An 8,669-nucleotide genomic window follows, 5' to 3' on the forward strand; every position below is an offset into this window, starting at 1 on the left:
AATTATAAGCTAGTTACATCTTTCTAACAACTAGTTTTAATGTTTATGAGCATATTTTACCTACATTACCTTTTCAGGATGTTGAGAAAGATGCATCACAAGCACAGGCTGGAGGATGGGGGCTAGATGGTTTTGAGGAGGAGGTCTTGGTGGACTCTTTCATAGAGCAAAGGGAAGCAATGCCTTCTGGGAAATGAGCTAAGTTTTAATCTAGTCTTTAAGATTAGAAGTCAAAAATAAAAATATTAAGGAAATGAAAACCTAATTGATCTTTGAAGTATTGTTATGTGGAATTGAGTGGGACTTTTGAGGCCTTTCTTCCAGAAAACAAGGACTAGGTTGTCAGGCCTATATTAGGCCTAAACCTTGGTGCCATGTAGTTGTACTTAAATCATTTCAATGGAAAGTGTCTTAGTGATTGGAACTTCTAGTGCAGTTTGGAGTTCTTCCATTTGAAAAATGTGATATTTGCATGGGATTGTTTGAATCTTATTTTCTAGTCCCTCCCCATCACCACCCTCATAGTCTGAAGGTAGATTTTTCTCTTGATAAAGGAACAAAAAAAGTGAACATCTTGTTTGTAAATAGGTATCTAGCAACTAGTGGTAAACTTGAAATGGTAGAATTCTTTAAAGCCTAATTCTAGGTAGCCTTAGGAAAATGTATCTTAATTATTTTTGAACCTGTATTCACCTTGTTTTTTTTCAAATATCTTAAGTTATATTTTCTTTTTCAGAGCTGCTTCTTATTTGGGGCTACTTTTTTTTTTTTTTTAAATTGAGGTGTAATTCATAAAAGTAGGTATATTGTTTTGATGAGACTTTTTACAACTGTGGCTGGATGTCTTTCTTTAGTCTTCCAAGAAGGGCCATTTTACTTTTTTAGAGTTACTTTTTAAAGTCATGAGGTCAACAACTTGGACTACTATGCATGTAAGTGCTAATGCAAATTAAAACCCAAGTTGACCTCCAGCAGCAGTTCATTCTATGTTGACAGTGAGAGAACACTTTGCCTGTTAGGATACTGTTACTCATGGACTGAAATGCTGAAGAAACCCCTCCCCCTATTTTGTTTTTTGCAAAAATCAAGATATATTCTAGGGTTTCCTGGTTGACCTCAACAGATAAACTGAGATGATAGTCTTAGTTCAGAAATGATCTGAATGTAGATTTACAATCTACGCGTACAGCTGGCTAAGTGAGATCGCTTTCACAGTTCTGCATGTATCCCATCCGCTCCCCATTAGTCACTGAACTCTTAAAACTGGTATTGTAACATTATCACAATGTTTTGCGCCAATTTTATAAACTTTACAGTGCAATATGTGTTCCTTTTCTGAGGCAAACCAAAGGTATATTTCTCAAGGTTCTGCTGCTATCAGCAGCGTTGATGGAGGATTTTTTATACATTTGTAATAGATAGAAATAAACCAGAAAAAAAGAAGAAAAAAAAAAGTGGTGGAGAAAAAAGTGAACACTGCAAGAATACTCAAAAGGGCTGAGAGTTGCAAACGCCAAGAATGGCTTTGCATAGTAAATGGAATAGAACAGCTCTGAACTATAGCTTACTTTTCCTGGTTTGGTCTGACAGAATGATTGAATGCTTTTGCACAAAAATCAGAGCCTTAAAAACGAGGATTTGGTGAGATTGTAAAATGGTGTGCCACTTTGGCAAAACAGTTTGGTGGTTGGTCAAAATGCAAAACATTGTTACTCTGTTACTCAACAATTCTACCCTTAGGAATATATCCTCAAACTACTGAAAATGTGCACCTATGAAACATGTACATGAAGGTTTACAGCAGTGTGTTGTTAATAGTAAAAAAGTTAAAACAACTCAAATAGCTATCAAATAAGGAGAGAAATAAAATGTGGCTTATTCATACAATAGAATATTATTAAGACATAAAAATGAATGAGAAACTGACAGATGAAATGACTTTGGTGAACCTTCATAATTTCATTTGTAGATCTTCCCATTTCTAATTTATAAATACATTTGGGGTTATAAATTATAAATGTACTGTCTCCTGTCAACATTGTATACTTCTATTTGATGATTTCTGTGTCAAACATTATATGGAAATGTCTCCAAGTATTTTCTGTATTAACTGTGAATGAATAGAACAAAATAAATTGCCTGTGATGGAAAAATATATATATATATATAAAATTGATAGTGAAAGCGTAAAACCCTAAGCAAAGCTCCATGGCTTCAGAATGGCTTACTTCAAACTACAAAGAAGTTCACTGAGATGTACAGTTTGGAACTGGGCAAGTATTTGAGTGAATGCTTTAATCTAACTGCGTGATGTTTTTATTTGTAATTCCATTACAATAAAGTGATTTCTGTTTTTTAAAAAAATCCTTTCTTGAAAGGAAGTTGGAGCAGCATGCTGTGTCGTCAACTGCCAGGTTCTATATTAATTACTCTTCCCTCAGACTCCCACTTCCTCACTCACACCCTCTTTTCTCCCTTTTTATCTCTCAAGTCATTTTTGACCCACAGGTCCTCCTTCCTCAGACACTTCAGCCCCTTCTCCATCCTTAAAGACTGAGGAAACCAGCGCTGCTGCCCTTGAATCCTGGGTAATTATCTACCCAGCTGGGGGTTAGCCGAAGTCCCTTTCCAGACAAGGTCTTCTTGCTCTCTTTAGGGGTGTCAGAAAGATACTACAGAGGACACAGACAGCGATGGGGAGAGAAAAGGGGGTACAGAGAGTTAGGGTTGGTGGCTCACACCTATAAACCACGTAGGAAGCTGGCGCAGAAGGACGTCATAAGCCTGAGGCTAGCCTGAGCTGCAGAAAAACAAGAAGACACAAGGCGGGAAGGAGGGATGGATCTCAGGAAGCATAGGGGCCATGGTGGTTTGAATGAGAATGGCTTCCACAGGCTCATAAGTTTGAATTAGTGGAACTGTTTGGGAAGGGTTGGGTGTGGCCTTGTTGGAGGTGTGTCACTAGGGGCAGGCTTTGGGGTTTCCAAAGACTTGCACTCTCTCAAGGCAGCTCTCTCGACCACCTGCTTTTAGATCACGATGTGAGCTCTTAGCTACTTTCTGAGTTACCTTGGTCCTGGTGCTTTATCCCAGAGACCGAACAGTAACTAACATTAGGACTCTGCATTTCCTCCGACCGGTCTGGGGTACAGTCTGCATCTCCCCACCCTCTGAGTCTCCAAAGTCCCCTAACCTGTCTCTTTTGACTCAGTTATCAACCCTAGGACAATGCTGAAAGCGGGAACTGTGGGCTCCACCTCAGGGCAGAGACAGGAACCCTCTGCTCTGCCTCCCGACATGAGCGTGTGCTTCCCGTCCCCACGCCCTGTGGCTTGTTCCTCTCTGCAAAGCAGGGTGGAAAGTGAGAGAGCAGGAGTCAGAGCACACAGGTCCGGGAGCCTTGGCCTGATTATGGTCTCTGGCCTGTCTGCCGTCTCCCTCCGCCTCTCACCACATCTGCACCTGTCTCCAAGTCCCTGTAGCCATATGCATCTGGATTCCACAAGCATCATCTTGTCCTGCAAGGGCTTGGGCTGGGTGCATGGAGCCCACAGACAAAGGCATATTTCGGGCATTTGTGTGACCCCAACCTCACGGCCTGCTGCTGGAGGCATGTCCAGGAGGCCAGGGTAGAACCTGGGAAGCAAAAGGGCACTTTTTTGCCCAAGGATCCTGTCACGTGCCAGTCACTGAACAGGGTCTTCTCTTCACTGCTACAAAGGACGTGGAACCAGCCCTGACGGAGCAGGCCTGCAATCCTGGCTGTTTTGGAGTCCAAGGGAGGATAATCCCAAATTCAAGGCTAGCCTAGGCTACAGACCAAGATCATGTCTCAAAACAAACCAAGAATCCCAGTGGGGACGTGGCTCAGTGGCAGAGCTTGTCAAGCGTGCCGAAATTTCTAGGTTCAGTTCCTAGTTACAGACACAGACAGACTGATGGACAGATAGATGGACGGAGGGAGTGAGGGAGGGAGAGAGGGGAGGCGGGTGCTAATCAAGATCAACTCAGGAAGTGGGAATCCTGATTCCGGCCTATACCTAAGCAACCCCAGCGCCTGAGGGGAAGAAGTGCTGAGAGACCCAAGAGACACTGGGTAAAGACGGGTCAGCGACAACAAAGACCTCCAGAGTGTCACTCACATGCCTGGACTCGGAAAGACAAGAAGAGTCACCAAGAAGAGTCAGAGCTAGTCAGGCAGAGCCACCAAACCAGAACTGCACCACCCAGACCTGCACAGGCAGCCTGTGGTGGGGTAGAGCAAGCAACACCAGCTTGGCCTCCCAGGCCTTGGGTCCAGGGAACCCCGAGGGTGAACTGGCAGCCATCACTACCCAGGCTTACAAACGTCCCTCAAGTTCGGCTTCCTAGGCCACTCCACACTCAGGCTGCAGTTTCCAGCTCCCACAGCGCATGCCCAGTACCCAGGAGCAGCAGAGACAAAGGGCCTTATTCGAGGACCAACATCCTCACAGCCTTCAGCACAAAGCTGCCAATGCACAAACACTGAAAACAGCCCCAGTCACTGCCACCGATGTCACTGGCAGGACTAAGATCTTCCTGGGCCGTTGTCCGGCTGCTCAAAAACACACTGGTGGTCCTAGGAGCCACTGACCACCTGGGCAGGTCAGGGTGAGTTGCTTCTAGAAAGCCAAGACCAGGTGCTGGCTGGCTTCCTAAATTCACCAGAACCAACATATAGAGTTCAGGACAAAAACAGACTTAGTACTGGGTAGCTAGGGGGCAGAATCGAACCTGATGTCCCAAGCAAAGATACAAAAGCATGGAAATCCCAGGTTACAGAAACCAAATATGAAGGCTCCAGGAGCTGGGGGTCAAGAGGCCCTGGGGGGTGTACCCCACAGTCAAGTTGCACAGACAGTGAGGACCTAGACTACTCTGATTACGCAGGCTACAGATTTCCCTCCCCTGAATCCGGAAGCCAGACCACAGACTCACCATTTCCAGCTTCCAGGGAATAAAGTGTCTTCCCTCGGGCCTTCTCAACGCAGTGTGTCACCAAGATTTCCCGGGAAAATTCAAGTTTACATCTGCAAAAGAATCAATGTCATACAGGCTCCGGCTCTGAGACTGTTTCATTAAAATGTTAACATTCTTATGTATTTTTATTGTGTGTGCATTGGTGTTTTGCCTACACGTCTGTCTGTGTAATGGTGTCAGATCCCCTGCAACTGGAGTTACAGGCAGTTGTGAGCTGCCATGTGGGTGCTGGGAACCGAACCCGGGTCCTCTGGAAGAACAGCAGCCAGTGCTCTTAACACTAAGTCACCTGTCTCTTCAGCCCAGAATTGTTCACATTCTTACTGGAGATGTTGCTGTTCAGAAGTAACACTAAAAGTAACGTTGGTGACTTCACAGCAAACACTCTACTGGACTCTCAGCTGACAAGACTTCCATCAGACTCCGGAAGGAGGGGTTCAGAGGGAGGGGTTCTTCAGAGTGGGGGGAGTCCTCCAGAGTAGGGGTTCTCCAGATGGAGGGGTTCTCCAGAGTGGGGGTTCTCCAGAGGGAAGGGTCATCCAGAGTACGCGGTTCTCCAGAGGTGGGGTTCTCCAAAGTGGGGGTTCTCCCAAGTTGGGGGAGTCCTCCAGAGTGGGGGGTCCTCCAGAGGGAGGGATTCTCCATAGAGAGGGGTCCTCTAGAGTGGGTGTTCTCCAGAGGGAGGGGTCATCCAGAGTAGGGGGGTTCTTCAGAGGTGGGGTTCTCTAGGGTCAGGGATTCTATAGAGAGGGGTTCTCCAGAGTGGGGGGTTCTGCAGAGTGAGGGGGTTCTCTAGAGTGGGGTTCTCCAGAGGGAAGGGTTCTCCAGAGTGGGGGTTCCCCAGAGAGAGCTTCTGTCCTCGTCCCACATCCCCTTGGCTCCCCCTTGTCTGGTCAGTCCTTCCACAAGCCTCACTAGCTCCTCAGACTTCTCTCCTTCCTCCTAACTCGTCTCCACGACCAGACCTCCTTCCGATCACCTCATCCTAAACCCTTCCCCTCGACTCTCTGGGATTGAGGCATCCTCTCCCACAGACCCTCACCTCCTCCCTCAGGCCCCAGGCCTCCTCTACCAGGCCTCCATTTCCTGCATCACATCCTGCCTTCTTCCTTCACACCTCTCATTCTTTCTTTCTCCTACACTCTTAGCTCCTCATCCATCCTCGGAGACTGGAGAGCATCAGCAAACACTGCCTCTCCATCCCTCTGCGGCCCTCCTAGTCTAGTAGACACCGACATCTAATTCCTATGATGGTCAATCCCCTGACCACCCTGGCTGCCCACTGACAGGCAATGAGGGAGTCATCTCCACTAAGCCCCATTCCCTGGCCTCAACTTACCTTTCCGTACAGTGGTCAGAGCCCCTGTCCTATCTTTCCTTAGGTCTGAGGGTCCCAGCAGGGAGCACTGTGAGCTCTGAGCAGCATGGTCTCTCCAAAGCAATCCCCCACTGTGGCCTGGCTGTGGGCCCACGGCCCTGAGAGTTAGGGGTGACATCACCTCGATCTCCAAGAAGAGAGTATTGACATCTCTGGAGTCCCACAGAGAGGTGACTGGGATTGGAACCCAGGGCCCACCCTCTGCACCTCCAAGAACACACTCTACCACTAAACTGGTTCCCTGTTGATTTTTCTTTTAAGGACGGGCCCAGGATGGCCTTGAACTCAGTCTGCAGCCTAAGCTGGCCTCAACCTCCTGAGTAGCTGGGATGACAGGCCTATACCGCCATGTCTGACTTGAAGGTGAGATCTGAACCCAGGTCTAAAAGCCCCCTCCCCTTTCTCCTTCACCTGGCACTGAGGGGCATGTACATGAAGGAAGGCAGGAAGGGTCAGCGCTCTGTACACAGCTGCTCTTAGAAGCCCACATCCTGGTCCATCCTGGCTAGAGGCTCAGAGAGCAAAGTCCTTTTCCAGCCCAGGCCTTCACACCCACTTTCGGGATTTCAAAGAAATGCTAACAAGGAATGAGCCAAAGGTGGAGAGAAAAGGGGACAGGGATGCAGGGTGGTGGGTGCTCAAGAGGCTGGGGTAGGGTCACCATAAGCTGTAGTCAGCCTGGGCTACAGCATGAGAAGCCCTGCCTCAAAAGATGTGTGGGGAGAGACAGAGAGAGAGACAGAGACAGAAAGAGACAGAGTGTCAGACAGACTGGGTGTCAGGGATGAAAGGGTCAGGCCAGCAGGGAAGAGGTGACAGAGAAGATAGGCGGTGATGTCTCACTTATGGTGGTGTGTGTGTGTGTGTGTGTGTGTGTGTGTGTGTGTGTGTAACAAGGCATCCATCGACCAGAGCCTCTTGCCTTGGTTATCTCCATCCAGATCAAGGCTGCCTGAGCTAGAGACAGAACATAGGGAGATGGGATTAAACCCAGGGGCCCAAGAAGATGACAAGCCCAAAGACCACTTTCAGGGCCTCCCTACTCTGGAGACCCCACCCTTCCTGCTTTCTGCTTCAAGAGATGGTTGTTTTCACCTCTTCTGAGTCCCTACTTCAATTCTTTGGGTGCCTCTGGGAAGAACCTGGGCACCTGGGCTGCTGGGCGCCGCATCAGACACTCCTGTTCCATGGGGGCTGGGTTCATGACAGTGCGCTTCCCTGGTACGCATTCCCCAGGTTCCATCACAGAGAGGGCAGAGTAGTACTCAGTGAGGAAGTGGGCCTCCGGATTCCAACCCATGCCCTAGAGAACCGGACTCAAGAAAATAAAAGCCCTGAGAGGAGGAGATGGTGGGAAATCAGAAGGCACGTCTGAAATCGGTACCGTTAGAGAGCTAGTCCTACAGAGCTATCCAGAGATTCAGAAATAAGACCCAAAGCAAGAGGCAATCGGGGCAGAGGGTAGCGGGGCGGGGCCGTGCAGCGACACAGGTCCAGGAAAATCCTGGGGCAACCAGGGGGCTGGGGCCAGAGAGCCGGCACTGTCCAGTGGACGAAAGTCCCTTCAGATCAGCTGGCTGCGGGCAAGTGCCGCAAGCCCCAAGCCCCGCGGGGGCCTTCGTCCAAACACCTGCGCCCCTGGACCTCCGGCCACAGCCCTGTCCCGGCGCGGGGAGTCCCCACGCTGGGACCAGGGATGCGACAGGACGCCCGGGATGCCGGGAGCCCGCCCAGCCCCCACCCCACAGCCGGAGGGACGGAGGGCTCGGGCTTGGGGACTCTGCCGCCGCCGGCACCAGCTCCGCGGGGACGCCGCGCTCACCATGGCGGAGTCCGGACACCCCGCGTCCTCGCTGCGCGGCGCAGAACCGTGCCGGTACCGACAGAGTCCCCGGCACCTGAAAGGCCGGCTCCGGACCCCAAGATGGTGGTCCGCCGGCGCGTCAGGGACAAAGGCGCCAGCAGGACCGCGAAAGCCCGCCCCCTACCCTCGGTCTGTTCGCCTGATTGCACGCGTCTCACCTCGGCGCCTTCGATTGGACAGGGCTTCAGTTCTCACCCGGCTCAGAGCCTGAGTGACAGCAGGTGGCACCAATCCATGGGTAGATAAAGCGAGAACGCTAACTTTATTCCCATGGTTTAAGAATGACAACTTCTTAATCGCAGATAGGGTGAGACCCAAACAGGAGCGACCGCCTTGCAAATTAAGGAGCCCATTGTGTTAAGCCACATTCTTTGCCAATTAAGGAGCCTATTATGTGAAACCTCCACACTTTACAAAAGTAATTTT

General features: G+C 49.3%; 1 protein-coding gene across 2 annotated transcripts in view; it reads right to left on the reverse strand.

The window, feature by feature from the left end:
* Positions 1-8,358, reverse strand: part of LOC102916413 (uncharacterized) — a 47,961-nt gene extending 39,603 nt beyond the window's left edge. Inside the window, exons 1-2 of one of the 2 annotated variants that reach the window (XM_076575867.1) lie at positions 8,202-8,358; positions 4,960-5,051 (exon numbers count right to left, since the gene is read on the reverse strand). The gene's annotated coding sequence lies outside the window, so the exon portion shown is untranslated. The remainder of the gene's footprint in view (positions 1-4,959; positions 5,052-8,201) is intronic. The other variant, XM_042280558.2, reaches the window with a different exon arrangement.
* Positions 8,359-8,669: the final 311 nt, after the last annotated feature.

The sequence above is a fragment of the Peromyscus maniculatus genome, chromosome 7, assembly GCF_049852395.1.
Source record: "Peromyscus maniculatus bairdii isolate BWxNUB_F1_BW_parent chromosome 7, HU_Pman_BW_mat_3.1, whole genome shotgun sequence".
In the NCBI taxonomy this organism is placed as follows: Eukaryota; Metazoa; Chordata; class Mammalia; order Rodentia; family Cricetidae; genus Peromyscus; species Peromyscus maniculatus.